The 17,459-nt window shown below is 25.5% G+C and overlaps 1 protein-coding gene and 1 long non-coding RNA gene across 3 annotated transcripts in view; one reads left to right on the plus strand and one right to left on the minus strand.

The window, feature by feature from the left end:
• Positions 1-1,173: 1,173 nt before the first annotated feature.
• On the minus strand, positions 1,174-15,228 carry LOC107457541 (uncharacterized). Its single transcript, XR_001585846.5, has 6 exons — positions 15,105-15,228; positions 9,912-9,993; positions 7,305-7,452; positions 6,081-6,239; positions 5,262-5,347; positions 1,174-1,468 (listed from the first exon to the last, which is right to left on the minus strand). It is a non-coding gene; the product is annotated as an uncharacterized LOC107457541 (long non-coding RNA).
• A 1-nt stretch (position 15,229) lies between these two features.
• The window catches only part of LOC107457539 (zinc finger homeobox protein 3), a 251,455-nt gene continuing 249,225 nt past the window's right edge, over positions 15,230-17,459 (plus strand). The window contains exon 1 of one of the 2 annotated variants that reach the window (XM_087152055.1): positions 15,230-15,703. The gene's annotated coding sequence lies outside the window, so the exon portion shown is untranslated. The remainder of the gene's footprint in view (positions 15,704-17,459) is intronic. The other variant, XM_087152056.1, reaches the window with a different exon arrangement.

Consider the following 17,459-nt stretch of genomic DNA (forward strand, 5'->3'; position numbering starts at 1 on the left):
CAGTTCGAAATATAATTTTATTACTATTGTTTTATTATATATTTATATTCGTTTAAAAATAAAATTTTATTATTATATAATACATACTTTTCTTCTGACACACACTTTTTCTTTTCAAAACTAAATGAAAAATTTGAAACAAATCACAACAAATATGCATATTAATATTCAAATTTAGGAAAGATTATAAATAACTCAGAGATAAATTTGGATACATCAAAAAACCATTTAAATGTCACTACAAATATTAGATAAACATTGAGTCAATATTCAATAAGAGTTTTTAAAAAAAAAAAAAAAAAAAAAAACTGCCATTAGTAATATATTTTATGGGGAATAACTTTGGCTGTTAATTTAAAATGTACAGAATCTGTTTGACAATAGCTAGACTAAATTCCGCAAATTTTTATTGTAATTTTATAAATTGAAGATAACATGCACTTTATAATAAGATTACAGATTGTAAGTAATTTTAAGTTACTTGAATAAATCCACTTTTTCTATATGTACCATAAATTGCCAAATACATGCCAATTTCAAAGAAAATGAATGCATGCAGTTGTAGATAGTTATTGAAATACTTAAGCAACACAATTAATTACCATCCAAACCATATTTCAGCTTTTAATTTAACTTTTATTTGTCCTGTTTTTGTTTTAATGAAATTAACATAGAAGTTTTATAAAAATGTCTAAAATATCAAAAAACAATTAATAATTGAACAGTTAAAATTAAAAGTTATGATTAAATGGCTAAATTTATGGCTAATTTCTTAAAAATCAATTCATTTTTGTAATTGCACAGTTTCAAAAATAAATAAGCAATTAATAGGCATCATATGTAATACAGAGACAAAAATTAATTTTCCTAAAGATAGAACATTTAATGGTTAAATTCTCTTCAGATCAAAAAATAAAGGAAAAAAAAAGCCTTATTACATAGCATAAAATAATTACAGTATCTAAAATAGATAAGAATTTTCTCTATGAATGCTTTAAGACTAACTTTTCATTTTCAAATCCCTTGAAAAATCAATAAAAAAATTCGTTTATTAAATAAATTACTAATAAAGAACATAAATAATGAAGAAGAAAAAAGATAAAAATCTTTTTTTAAACAACTAAGATGTTTTTTTCTATACATTTATTAGAAGAAAAAAAATAAGAATATATATTAGAAATGAAATTTTATTATTTTTCAGTCAGTTTAATTATAACAGATAAAATAACAACCAAGAGCTAGTTTTTTCTTCTTCTTTATCAAAATCATCATAAAAAGTAAAAGTTTACACATAGACTGTTAATTTTTTTCTTGAGAAATAGTAACTTTTTACTTCTACACTTACAAGACTTTTTTCAGCTTCTTCAAACACACAGAAATTTTTAAAAACATGCACACAAAAAAATGTTCTATTTAGGTTTCTATTTCTTCTTAATGAATATTATAACAGCAGTATTGCATATTACTCCTGAAAATAAAAGATTATATTAGTTATAATTGTTAAAAATTTTCTTAATGGAATCAGTAATAAAAATAATTTTTTGGTCAAGAGTCTCATAATCAGAGTAATAAAGCTTAGATCAGAGTTGAATATTATTTAACTTAATGGAGCTTAAATGCTCACTCACTAAAATATTTTAAGTACTTGCTTATTAAATAATATAGTTGTTTATTAAATAAAATAAAAATATTGATGCATATTAAACAGTCAGTAAACAGTTTCAAAATACTAAAAATAAATTTGCAATTCATTATTATTTTTATACTCATTAATGAGCAATATTCATAACATATTTGAAATTTTTAATTTACTTCAATGTCCATACAATTTTTAAACCACATTAAAAAATATTTGATCATGTTATCCAAAAATATATTAATTTTATTTCACAAGAACTCCAGTTAAAATCAGATTAGCTTTTAAAACTAAAGACCAAATTAAAAAAAATAAAAAATCAAATTATTAGCTCTACAACACAAATCATTAATAATAATTTTAAATAAACAAATAAAGTTAGTCACTGTCACACCAAAAATGAGCATAATATATGCTCTATAATAAAAAAATCCTATTTCATTTGATTCACTATTCAACAAAAATATCAATTCAATCTTTTATTCAGTATAAATGTATTTGAGCAGAAAATAAATCCAATCCTGCAAATAAAACAAATATGTTTATCCCTGTTTGGCATGACAGCAATATAGTGTCTATGTGAACATTAAAATGAAATATATATACATAGCTGCCAACTCTACTGGACTTAGTCAGTTTCTCCTGGTTTAATAAAAATTCTCCTAGTTTTTGTAAATTTTAGAAAATTCCTTAAAATTGAGTAAGTTTCTTAAAATATCCCTATTTAAATAAAGTCTTGCACAGATTATGGCTTATTTGAATATTTAAACAGGTATTACTAATACACAATGAAGCGATCCGCATTAATAAAAATCAATTAACAACTTTTTTTGTTCTATAATGTTCAGTTTATAAGGAACTAACTTTCAATTAAAGAAAAAAAAAATCTTTTAACTATCTTTTGTTGAATTAAATGCTTATTGAAAATTTACTCCAACAGTGCATTACTTTGGCCTTCAAACTGTGACTTTATCATTATTATTTATTATTATAATTTTTTTCTGGGCCAGAAAAGTGCTTCAAAAATTGTTTAATATGGAAATGAAAAATCTATCATTATTGAGACTGCTAGTACAATGAACACAATAGAGAGAAATTTTTCTTAATTCTGTTTTAAATATATCTAAATAGATGAGGGTTAAATATACACACTATAAGAAAAATAAAACAGAAAATAACATTATACAGCCTCTTCCCTTCATTGCAACCTCGCATTACAGCGACCTTCGTTATAACCACTGATACATAAAGTCCTGTTTTCTACTCCATTGATGCAATGTTATTTTAATGTTTATTAAAATGCCCACACTGAATCCTTTATTCCAACATAGCAATCAAAATTCACTCATTTAATTGAGAAAAAGCTTAAAAAAATTACTTAAACTATTATTTTCTTTGATAAACATAACAGTAAACATAAAACACTTCGAATCGCCCTAGAATGAAGAGAGAATGTTAAATTCTTATCTTAAGGTGGTGGATAATTCCCATTTTAAGTTGTAGTAATTTATGGTCACTTATAACATGAGTAACTTTCTTTTCAGGGATACGATAAATTTATGAATCATACTTTTCTTGTTTGAAAATAACATTCCCTCTTTTTTTGTGAAAGGTCGGTCTTTTTGCATGGTTTATTTTTGAGTTAAAACATGTGTTCTTCGCAGTTATTTTGATGTATTTTATGTATCAAAAATGGCAGTCCCAAACCAACATATTACTTTCAATGCATTTTCCAAATATGAAATATTATTTTAAAGATACCTTTTAAGCATATATTAATAAATAAAAAAAAGGTTTGCGTTACAACAAGCTATTTAGTTAGTTAGAAAATTATTATTAAGGTAAAGCAATGCTTTGTGAAAATTAGTCATCTCATTTTAGCTATGAGTTTATTATTTATGGCATATTTGTACACTTATGATACAACAACCTCACGGTACAATATAAGGTCCCTTTTAGCCCTGACCACTAGGGTTGTTATATTAAGCGTCTACTGTAACAGCTAATCTTTTAAAAATTAAAATTGGGAAATCCTTTACTTCAAGGAATTAAGCAATAAAAATAAAAATAACTACAGAAGAAAAATTTTCATTTTTTTCCCCAACGAGATTAATTTATTACAGAATATATTTTTTAATATTAAACATTTATATAAATCTTCAGTAAGATATTTATTTTTGCATAAAATATTTTGTACTAGAAATAAAAAAAATTCTTACACAAAAAATAAACCTTTGTTTTCAGAAAATTCTAAAATCTTGTACAATTGGCAAAGAAGAGAATTTTGATAAAATACATTGTTTTTTAAATTAATATCATGTAAGTCACAAAAAGATTAAAAAAGTTTAACAATAAAAATTTCAGACGTGAAGTAATGTTCTTTAAATTTTTTTCCTTACTCAAATTTAATTAATAAGTATTTCAAAAGGAAAAAGTTTTTAGTTAATATGAAAAGCAAAAATAAATATTTTTCAATACTCAAATTTCTAGAATAAGGACTTCTAAAAGTCTAAGAATCTTGTAAAATATTAAAAGCAAAAATACAAAACTCTTAAAAACAGAGTCATTTTAATTTAACAAACAAATACTACTATTGCAGAACAGAAATGACGTCTGAATTATGAATGAAATTATGTCTGATCATCACTCTAAATGAATAGCTTGTTATCTAGAATTTTTATTCATTTAGTTGCTTTAAAATATAGAACATATGACTAGTAAAGGGTTAGTAGAAAAGATTTTAAAATTCTGAAACTATTGCACACATTACAATAAACGATACACAAAATCAAAGAAATTTAACAAAGTTGCTCTTTTTTTTCCCCATGACAAATGTTGATGTGTGACCCTTTTGTTACGCTATAAACAACTATCATTGTATTATGAAATAAATGGAAGAGATGTTACAATTGCTATTAAGCTTTCTCTTTCCTAAAATTTTTCTTAATAACCTATTCTTAAATATACATTATATGGATAAAATTTTACAGCAAATTATTATTTGAAAAAGCAGGCAAATACCTCCAAGAAACGAAAAATGAGACAAAATAACAAAACCATGAAAATAAAATAATAGAAAAATGGAAAAATTCAAATTGATGAGATAGAATAGTTTTATTTTCATAGGCCCCAAAATTTATGATTATAAAAAAACATGATACAATTTATTTATGAAAATGAAATATAATTGAAATAAAACAGAATAATATCTGCTCCACAAAAGATCTTTAACATTTTCTAATAATACATCTAAAAATAGAAATTCTCAAATAACAGAAAGGTTTTTCAAAAATATGCTGGGAAATCCATGCGTGAACTTTAAAATGGACAGACGTACTACTGCAGATATCATAATAAGAATTAAACTTCCATTGGCCCGCCCTTAAGACAGAAGTTTAAAACTCTTTTTTTCTTATCTTCTACTTATATTACAATGTATATGCCATGACCACCCATTCTTTTAACTCTCTAAGTATTTAGTAACTGTTAATGTGACTTTGCTTTGATTGTGTTACTTTTTTTTTAACAGAGAGATCATAAGTCACTTTAAAAAAGTTAGAATTTTCATCATTCTAATTATTTCAAGTTCAACAAGAGGTAAAAGATACAATGTGTGAAAGCTTACCTATGCATCTCACATTCAAGCTATCTGATACCATTTTCAAAAAAGTACCTAGTACCACTTTCACTTTTCAACCTTCTAAAACAGCACTGTGAGAAAACAAGATTTTGTGTAAGTTATCAAATTAAAATGGCTAAAAAACAAAAATTTAATAAGTTTATGATTGATCCGGACATGAACATATTTAAAGCGATATTGTCCACTTAAAATGCGTGATTGATAAAATTACACGTTCAATTATCACAATTTAATATTTCAATGTTTGATAAAATTCAATCTCTTTTATTTACAGAAGCCTTAGTCTAATTACTTGAAGTCAATGATGTAAAAATTAATGTAAAATTGTTTTTTCTTTATTCATTGTTAACAAACGATTTTTGATAGCTTCAATTTTTGATACTTAAATTTTTTTTCTTTTCTTTTTCCAAGTTCAATATATAAACCGTTGATTGTTATAAGTTTCTGAAATGCATTTGAAATACCAACGCTTTTATATTACAGATTAAAAATTAAACAGTATTTTCATTACTTCAACTTTACTGAGTATACAAAAAAGGTTCATACACCAGAAAGTTGTATGTTTTTGAAGAAAGGAAAAGAAACAAAACTCTCAAAAGTATTGGTGCCAGCAATTTACATAACAATTCTGAACATTGCCATTTCAGTAGCTAAATATATTCGTAATAAAAGCACACGATTTTCATTCTAAATATCACAAATGAATGCAAAACAGAACAAGATTTTCTTCTTTTTTTAAAAATACTTTTTTCTTTGAATTTTAAGTAACACTGTAATTCACTCAACCTAAAAGGATAGACTTACTCATTTTTCATAGATTTTCGACCAATCCGAATGCAGATCTGTGAATAAGTCAAAGATTAATTCATTTTAAAGACACTTAATGCTCTTCAATATTCAAATCTTCCAAAATCCATACCTCAAACGATCTGAATCGAGAAGGTTCACCGTACACATCATTCACTATAAAATAAGACTCACAATTAAAATGGAAATAATCTGTCATAAAGTTAAAATCAAATTAAAGAATAAGCTTACATTTTTAAGTATATTTAAATTCATGCTGATTAAGCTATTAATAGATGAGAAATTTTAATACATCATTTTCTACTACTAATGGTTACTGAATGGTCACAATTACTAATGGTTACTGAAAATAAAGATTAAAAAACACCTAAGTCAAGGTTAAAAATAATAATCGAGAAAATATAGAAAAGGTAATTTGCCTGAAGGAAAATTTAGCCTACAATGATCTGCAATAAAAAGTTGCAAAAATTTAATAATAAATTAGAAAATGTAAAATGAATTAAAAAGAATAAAAATATGAAGATCGAGACTGTAAGACAGATATTTCGATGAGTTTTAATAGTTTTATGTGATTTATTGAAAAAATAAGACACTTCTGTTAAATAGTTTTCAATATTCATTTTTACTCATTTATTATTGATAGATACAGATTATATATCATATTTTTTATTTGACTTATTCTAAAGATTTTTTTCACAAAGTGAATCTTGTTTGCACTTTTCATTGCAACTAAGCAATCTAACATTTGGTCATACAAAACATACACTGTTTTAAAAATGGATAACATCTTATTATGTATGACCAACCATTTACCTATCCTAATTATATTCTAATATTTATACATGAATAAAGATATAAAACTATTTGCTAAGTTTGGAATTTAAAGAAATACAACATATAAAAACTGAATAAACTATTTTTAAAATCTGCAGTAATTTAATTTTTACAATAATAAATCTAAAAAAAAAAATTTCAAAAGGAAATGTTTTTTTTTTTTTTAATTAAAAAAAAGGGAGGTTTTTCAGGAAGGGGATTAGGGAACTTATTTCAATGATTCTGTTTTTATTGCATTTTTCGATAATAAAAATATTAAAAAGAACTGAAATAACAAATATTTATTTATTAATTAAATGATAAAAATCAAATAAAATATGCATTGAGCTTGTACATTTGCAAAAATTATAAAAAAAGTTTAAGAATTATAATGCAATAAAATATTACCCCATACTTTACGATGAATTGGTAATCATTCCTTTACAGCCAACTTCATCTCGCAATCTTACAAAAAGATGAAGCTCTTAATTTTCGCTTCATAATACATGTTAAAATTTCACCACAGCAAAACAACATGGCAAATTTTCTATTCCACCTAAAATAATTTCAAAAATTACAATTTATGTAATTAAAAATAATTTTAAACTTTCAAAGATTTTAAATGCATTAGAACGTCAACAATATGTTCAGATAATTGGATTAAAGAAACTACCATTACAGAAATCTGTTGTTTCTTACTATTTCCAAGCTTCTGATACACTTATAGGAATGGTAAAACAGTGATAATTTTACATTAATACCGTGGATTAAAAAAAAAGAACAGAGAAACTACCATTACTACAGCCTTTTGAGTATTCTGTGATATACTTGTAGAGAAATGACAATACATAGTGATACTTTTATTAATGTCACGAATTTAAAAATTAGCATAGAAAAATAACCAATTATTTAATCTGCTGCTTTGTATTATTCTTGTGCTTGTGTTACACGCAGAAATGCTAAAAAAATAGTGATACTTTAGTGCAATGTTCCACATTAAAAAAATTAGATCAGAGAAACTACCATTACTGCTGTTTCTTATACTTATACTACACTTTTAGCGATACCAATGAATAGTGATACTTCAATATAGTGTCACTAATTTAATAATTAGAGCAAAGGAACTTCCATTATTCTAATTTATTGATTCATACTATTCTTCAGCTTATAATACATTTCCAACAATGCCAATTTATAGAGATACTTTTTTTCTTTTAATTGAAGAGGCATTTTTAAGCAAATTTCAAATAAAAGCATTTATTTGATAATAAAATTTGCTCTATTATTATGAACTGGAAGAAAAAGTCAGATTCATATAAACTATAAAAAATGGATACATATTTAATAATTAAGAAAATAAATAATTTTGCATTTCAAGCTGAAAAATGTCTTTAAATTGCAAAGTAACTAGGAAAAACGGTATCTGTTCACAAAAAAGAAAAAAAATAGTTGCACTTGAAAATAGTTGAGTTAAACAACACAAGAGCTGGAATCTGTTATACTCTGCAGGTATTAGTTACATAGGTTCAAAATAGGTAATTAGCTTCAAAAATAACTGTCAGCATGTTTCAAGTGCTCAGAAATAGGTGCTCATTCTCAAGATTTGCCAGACGTGAATGAAACAAAAGTAATTTGACATAAAAACGTAAAGTTGCCAACAAAAAATAGAAAAATATAGTTTAAGAAACAACATTGATGGAACTCCTGGTGTTTAGGAGCCGATTTGAAGTTGTAGAAGGGACCAGAAAAATAAAAAGGAAATAAAAATCAGAAAATTAAATATTTTGAAATTTATAGTTAGGAATAAATAACACAGTATTTATAGAACCAATATCCCACAGTATTACAGAAAATCCTTAGTAGTTGATATTCTGCTATTCTAAATTTGGTAGCTTCTACACTGCAACATATTTTTATAAAAATCAAGATTAGTTACAATTAAAGAGCAGTTAGTGAAATTGGGATTCCGAACCGTTTAGACTTATTAACTATACCTAAATTAACTATTTTAGCAATATAATATTAAATATATAAAGCATGAGCAATATAATATTAAATATATAAATACCGTAGTCACTCTACTGTGTATTTTTCTCTATATCATACTTCTTTTAAATAAAACATAATAACATTTACAGTATTCTCAGCACAACAAAAGTTGTCTCTTTATAATGATTTTATTTTTCAATTGGAAGTTGGAATTTTGGAATAGAACATTAGGAGGGTACTGAAGACTAAGAGATATATTCTTTTTACAGATGGACGAAGAATTGTTAACTTTTTGAATGATAGGTAAAACATGAAAACACGGAGGAAAGTTTTCAATTGCAAAATGTAAAGCAATATATGTCCTCCTCAATAATAAAAAATCTCAATAAATCTTCCTTAATATTCAGAAAAAATGAAAATGAAATTCAGAATCATCATCACTTTAAATCAAACAATTAGACAAAATTTCTACACTTTTTGTAACTGCATTTTTAATTTTTTTATTTTCCTTAAAAGTTGAATCTCTGCAATATCCAAGGTGAAACTAAAATCTAAGTTTTTCAAGTAAAATGAATACAAGGTACATATCGTGCAGCTTAAAGGAGAATTAATCCAGACTAAAAGCCTGAGGCTGTCTGCCGCTATGGTAACAAGCGAGAGCACATTTTTAATGTGGATGCAATGGAGGAACGAAGGTGTCGATAGGTTACTAATGCTGACCTATGTCAAGATCAAGACAAAACTATTCATCCCACACCACTACTCAAAGTGTGGGATGAATAGTTTTGTCTTGATCTTGACCACAGTAGGTACCCACCACGACGTGAGACTGATGTCTGAAGGAGTTCTCTTGAAAGTTGCACAATACTAGTGCATAGTATTTTTATAATTAAGGAATTTAGTTTCTTGAGTAAGCATTTTATTTATACAATAAAAATTGACGAATTTATACTATGCATCTTCAGAAAATAATGAAAAAAAAACACATTGATGTATGATATTAATGTATTTATAGGTAAAACTTACCCTATTGATACTTTACTAATACTAAATATACTTCTTAGGTTCATAATTTCTAGCATCTAATAATTCTTATATTTTCTGGGTCCTAGAAAAAAAAATATAAATAAAAATTCAAATTTGTTTCATGAAAAAATTTGTGAAGTTCTCATGTAGTGTACAGAAAGAGAAAATGTTACATGTAAAAAATAGTATAACACAAGTGATATATCTGTTTAACAGACTGTGTATGAAATAATTGTCTAAGTGACAAAATCTTTCTCTTTTCTTTTATAAAATAAAAATCTATAGTTTGTACATAATTCTATACATTTAAGTTTTATGTTTAAAAATCTAATAAAGTGGCTAATTTTAATAAAATTAAATTAAAATTCACTGAACATTTAGTAGGTTAATTTTCAACAAAACAATGGGAAACCCACAACCAAGGTACTGTTTTTTCCACTAATTGCTTTGGAGTACAAAATTAAGTCAATTTAGTCTCTACTAGAGATGTGACGGTAAGTAGTGCGTCAGTAAGTAGTGAGTACAAATATTGGACAGTAGCCAAAATTAAATATTGAATAAAAACGTATAAATGATAACGTATATAAACTAAATATCAATTTATACTTTATGCTAGAAAATGCATATTTATGGTATACAGTATTCGTGTATACATTTACAGATAATAAGCACTGCACAATTATACATATTATGTGATATCATTCACCCATTGTGATCTTTAAAATCAATGAAAATAAGAAATCTTTAAAATAAAAATTTATTAACTAATAAATAATTATAATTTCATTAAATATTTTTCTAATTTTATTTTGAGAAAAAATCAGTATTTCCAAATATATATACAGTATCCGAAGCAAAAATAGCAATTGCTCAGCACTTTTAGATAGAATTCCGTACCTTCACTGTTCATAAATGATGCCTGCTTCAAAGAAAAGCACAGACTATAAATGCTGCTAGCAGAAGGATAAAGATATTTTTTGTTATTTTCGATAAAACAAGAAAATAATTTGTTGCATAATTTTTTTTCCAACATGTATTTTGTGCAAATGTATTTTATGTTCATGTGGTAATGTATTTTGCGCAAAGACATTTTTTGAAAGATATTAATTTAATACAGTTAATTCATTAATATCAGGTTAAGCAATACTTTATGAATACAGTAATGCAGTGTTTCCCAAACTTATGACTTTTGTGTACCCTTTCTAAATTTTTCGCAATGCTGTGTACCACTAATATTTTTTTAAAAATATGTTTATTTTTCTTTTTTGGTACAAAGTTTTATTAAAAAATTCATTTGCATCAGTAAGAAGGACGATATTGTTTTTACTGTGATAAAAAAATTGCACAAAAATTAAAAATCACAACTGGCTGATGACCACTAATTATTAACTGTTAACTCTGCAAAAAATAGCCAATAGAAAAATACGTAATCTTAAATTTTCATGGCTAGCTTTGATTTTAAATAAGACCTTCGTTTGTTGCATGATATTTCGCATAAGAACACGTACCCCTGCTGAACTATTCCCGTATCCCTGGGAGTACGCGTACCACACTTCGGGAAACACTGCAGTAATGTATTAAATTGTCCAGTAATAAATTACTGTCATTAGCTAGTTTGGAAAATAATGACCCAAAAGCATGCATTATCTAGATTCTGAAAATCTATTTTAAATACCCCATCCTTGGTTTCAATGTAAGGTAATAACAATGAAATATGTTTTATGTAATATGTGTAGTTGCTTAGAAATTTAGAGTAAATTTCATTTAGTTAAAAGTTTTTTTAAAAAAAGAAATAGATAAAAATATGAACAAAAAGATATTAATTTAGTCTGATACCATTAAATTTTAAAACGAAAAGAAAGGTGGGGAGATACTGTCGCCTGATACAGGATATTAGGCAAATGGTAGATCCATTGCATCTCTAGTCTTCACAATAACCTTTCTTTTTTGTTTATAGGGAATTTATAATCATTTAAGTAGTTTTTTTTTATATAATAAAGATTAATAAAGAGATATGCATAAAAGAAAAAAAAATAACAGATTTATAGTTAATAAATAATAATAACACCAAATATTCAATACTATATTTCACTCAAAAATACAATTAAACTCACACATGAATAAATACAATAATTAAAAAGTTAAAATGTTTAATAATATCATGTTAAATATTTAACCTAAAATATATTAAAGACAATCAATAATACAATATCCCAACTAAACATTTTTACATGTGTAACTAAATATTAAAATATGTTATTGGTAATTTAAACAAAATTTTGAAAATAGATTTAATTTTATTTAGTCTCATAAACAAACAAATCAAAATATTCACGTTATGCTTCGAATATTTAAAATAGCACTAATGAAAGTTGGTTATAGGTTTAAATTATTACACCGGAGTATATGATTGTGAAATTCAATATTCCTTTAATTTTGCAATTAAGTTAGTACTCAAGGTCATAGATTACAACAAAATTCTCGTAGAAAGGATTAAAACTAAAACCAGTATTATCCACCACACCAATATGAGTTGGTCGGTGTTTGGTGTGCTGCTAGAAATTTTTTGGGGTACCACAAATTTAAGTTGTACTTTTTATAAGAAAATAAAAATTTGCATTCCTTCCTCTTCTTCCTTTAAGAAATAATTAATGAAAACAAAATTACTCAGTTTTTTAGTTTTTAATCAACATCAATAGAACTATCTGAAAATATACACAAATAGTTTTTTTTCTTCTGCAATACTTCATACAATAACATTGCAATTAGACATCTTTATCAAAGTATTTTCCATATTGAGATTTTACTGTATAAAATATTAGAACATAATAGTAAGCTAATGACTGAAAACAGTATAAACAAACACTACTTAAAGGAGAAAAGTACTCAAAACTGTAATGTACAGAACAATCGAAGCTCTACAGAACAACTGTAACAAAACTAGTTATGTAAACAAAAATGTATGGCCAAATCCTAACAAAAATGTTAGATGATGTAAATTATATTTGTTTCATCATAAAGGCATTAATATATAACTAGCACATCTGTTTGCTAGGCTCAATAACTCTCAAAACTATTCTCGCCGTCTCTTTTGGATTGCTTCCTTATCACTCTAATTTTTTCACTTGGTCTTTGAATACTTCTTTATTTTATTCCAACTTTGTATGAAAGCAGATACTTTTTTCTAAAATAAAGTTCTAAAAGTAGACAACATTCTGAGAATACATTAAGATTTTATTTACATAAAATAAATCTCAGTGCTTGAAGACACGATATACTATTGATTTTTAAACGAAATTATAATAACCTCATTCTATCATAAACTTGCAAAATGAATAAAAAAAATCTCTCTTCTACAGTAATTATGAAATATCATCAAAGCTAATATTCGGCTCTAAATTATATTCGAACATGCGTAAATCGACAAGCATTTTTAAAAACATTTTGTAGAATAGAATAGTTTGCTGATATAACCTGTTCATTACCTTCCAACTTAAAGCTCAGTTTGTTTCAGCTTTTTGTTATCTATTTGAGAAAAGAATTTTCATTCAGAAATGTGTAATAAACTTGTATGTTTGAGCATTCATAATTATAACTGCTCACCCACTTGATATTTCATTTCTTTGTTGATAATATAAAATAAATAAACAAAAGACTAATTTTTTTTCTCCTTAAATACAAAATATTCTAATACAAAGTAATGACCAATTCAGATATTTTTTTTTTAGTTTGCAAAATAAATTAATTCACTATGTAAAAAAATGGTATAAAACTAAATGATAAAGATTGATTTTTAACAATATTCACAGAACATTTGTAATTATCAAGTCTAGTTGCAAAATAATTCTTTGCCTAGAAAATATCAAATTATATACTAGACATAATTCTTTGCCAGGAAAATATCATACATAAAGAGCTAATTGAAAAACAGAGACATGAAAATATTCATTCTGAAAACGTTCAAAACTTTTGTTTTAATTTTAATTGTATTAGTTATAGTATAAAGATTCAAATTTTAGTCAGTTTAAGTAAAGATCATTAATATTTCTGCCAAATCTTTGGAAACACAATTTTCAGTGGAAAAACATTTGTTTGATTACAGCTTCCAATAGATATATATTTTAAATTTAGGGAAGATTTCTGTAAATCACTAAGATAGAAAGTGGCAGAAAAATATCCAAGCCTTGGTAAGTTCAAGAAAGCAGTCAACAAGAAACTTAAAAAAATAAAATCTCAGAAAGGGACTAATGTGAAGGGTATATACACACATCCAAGCAAACCTCCTACATATTTTTTTTTAATGTTAGTAAAGCAACATACAAGTTTAAAAATTAAAATCCATTTGGCACCTTGGCGATTGTAGTTCGCATGACAGATCAGGATGCAGAAATATCTCCTAAAATGAGACCCTTAACTTTTTTTTTTTTTTTTTGAAGTAATCTTAAGTTAACTTTTTTTGTTTTGTTAGTGATTCATAGTTTTAGAAGGTTAGGAACAATCCCAAACCCATAGCAAGTAATAAATACTGCTGTAGAGATAGTAAAACTCAGAATTAAATAACGTATCCGACTTTTTCAATCGCTAAACAAACCATTAATAGCATTAAAAAGCGTACTCTTAATCCTAATTTTGAGAGCCATTGCAAAAAAAAAAATTATTAAAAAACTTTTGATTCATTTTACAGACAAAGCTTTATTGCGTTGATTCAGCTTATCATTAGTAATTCTTCACAGGTTTATTCTCATTTTAAGAGATAATCTGAGAACAAAAAGTTATGAATTAATTTTTTTTTTAAAATGAAAAATTATTAAAATGGTTTTCTTAATAACGTGATTTAAATCTTTTTTAAATTCTATTATTTGAAAGAAAAATGATAGCACAAAACTGACTAAGAAGTTAAACATTAATTTCGAAACATAATTAAGAAATTAAAATAGATAACTAGTCCCATAAGTTTTAATAAGACAATCTTAAAAAAAAATAGTATTTCTAAAATAAAAAAAAATATTGACTTACAAACGTAAACAAACACAAATTTAAAATCGTCTATCTACTTAATAGAGTTTTTAACGACTATTTATCAAAGATATTAACCACTACGGATGTGTGAAAGATTCATTAGACGGTATTTAAAGTACCTTTTAATAGCAGTAAGAAATAATAGCATGAATTGACAATAACAATGCGACTTACAAAGCTCAGCTACCAACGCCAACGGCCATAACAATCAATCTCCCACAATGCCTCTGGAGAAAAACCGAACACCAGATGGTGTCGAGGCGCATGCGTAGTGACAGTTCGGAGGATGCTAATTAGTAGAATCAAAATTTATTCCCGAAAGCAAAGATGTTGTTTACAAACGCTGGTCTCGCTGTTTGCGGAGAAGTATCTCTAGTGATTTCTCCCGGCGCCGATCTTATTGCAAATAAAAATAATTTTCTTTTCTTCTTTTAATTCTAACATGAACGTGGACTATCGAGAGAGCTCAGATTTCAGACAAATAAAATAAAATATAAAATTATTTACGAAAGAAAAACTTCTTCTTTTAGAGAATCAAGTTTGTGCTTTTATTTTTACGAACACGTGTGTTTAGTTGGATATCAAACATTCGGATTAAGAATTGATTGACTGGAAATATGCTCTTGGCAAAAACAAACTGAATTTGTTGAAACTTTGACAAAAATAAGAGAATCAGTAGTATTAATTTTTTTTCCAAGACCTAATATAAGGAACTTTCGAATGATTTCTCTCATCTTCTAAAATTAAAGAAAATTCTATCGTAGTTCTTAAAGGTAAGGAATTTTTTTTTTTTCCCTAGGAGCTCGTTTTAGTCTTTTTTAGTAGTTTCGGAAAGTTTATAGTTGTCGGCAGTTATGAATAAAATTGAATATATAATTTTTTTCTGCTGTTTATACCAATTATGATTCATCTTGAAATTTTAAACAGATAAAAATGACTGTCAAAACAAGACGCTCAAATAAACAAAGTAAAATAATTTAAATAAAATTATATTTTACATATTTGTAAACGTTATTTCTAAGAATTACAATTGAAATAAATATTTTCCAACAGCGCAGCGATATCGAACGCAGTATTAAATACGCGAAATTCGCTAAAAACTTTCCAACTTTACATAATTTTATATTTCAAAAATTAAAAATTTTGAGAAACTATGCTTCCACGTTATCCTTTATAAACCGTTATTTCTTTTTAAATTATGACTTATAAATACAATTTTTGAAGATTTCAAATATTTGTTAGCATTCCATAGTGGAACTATTGATTACTTTTGAGTTTTATGCAGCTGCCTAAAAAGGTTAAAAAAAATGTACTCCAATAACAAGATAAATAACGACATTTTCCTCATAAATATATGGATTTATTTTAACTATTATAAATTTGAATTTTGATAAGCTAGTCTGTCCCTTTCAGAGGCACTTTACTCAATATTTTATCGATAAAGTGGAATAGTTTTTAAGCTTTTCTCAAACTATATATTTCAAGATAATGATTTTAAGAAGAAAATTTTCAGAATCGCTTTCACCTTTACAAATAAAAATTATTGTTCCTCAATAATTCGAGATTTAAAGTCTTTCACTTTTTGGATATATATCCAGATTTTATGTTTACAAATAAACCTTTATCATCCCAGAAAGAATTTCTTATACATTCTTCTATAAGGTAAAGTATATAGTTTTACAAAAACACTTGACATTTTAGTATTAGCAATCGTTAGCATTTAAATCAATAGCTAGTAAAGCTAGTTAAATCTTAAATATCTAATCCATTTAATACAATAGTTCTATCCCATTTTTTTGTTATAACTGATTTGTATGTTCAATTTTTACTAGTCTACATCGAGTATTATAAATTTAACCCAATTTCTTTTTTCCAAAGATTTATATACATTATATAATTGTAACAATAAAACTTGGAATAAGGGCATATAAAACTAATTTATAACATTGATTTATAATTAGATTTTTTTTCAATGAAGTGAGATTTTATACAAGTGCTCTACTTATAAAATTTCTTTATTATATCATGCATAAAAATAACTACGATTAATGTCATATTCTTATGATCCTATTCTAGAATTTTCTATGGTTTTAAATTCTAAAATGTAATTACTATTTCAGTTTACTTTGATTAGAGTTAAATGTTACATCGAGTACCCTTTTATGAAGTTCCAAGGATCTCATTGTCATCTTAATAATCGTTTTTTTGGACCGGATATTACTTTCTGCAAAAAACACTATACTGTACTATAACATGTAACGCTATATCTTATAGCACATAACACTATAACAATATATACTATAACGTGCAACACTACATCTATAACATGTCGAAATTTTACAGACTTTAAAAGGCGAATCAAAAGATCAAAGGTGACAATAAGTTTTCGCAATAAGTATGTTTTAAAATCGTTACTCTTATTATTAATGAAAAGATTTAAGTGTCACCTTATAGAAATTATAGTAATTAAAAAAATCGGAATAATTTGCTTCGAATTAATTTTAAACATCTTAATTTGAATAAATTATG

This window comes from Parasteatoda tepidariorum, chromosome 9 (assembly GCF_982258835.1).
Source record: "Parasteatoda tepidariorum strain Cologne lab strain chromosome 9, Ptep-v5.0, whole genome shotgun sequence".
NCBI lineage: Eukaryota > Metazoa > Arthropoda > Arachnida > Araneae > Theridiidae > Parasteatoda > Parasteatoda tepidariorum.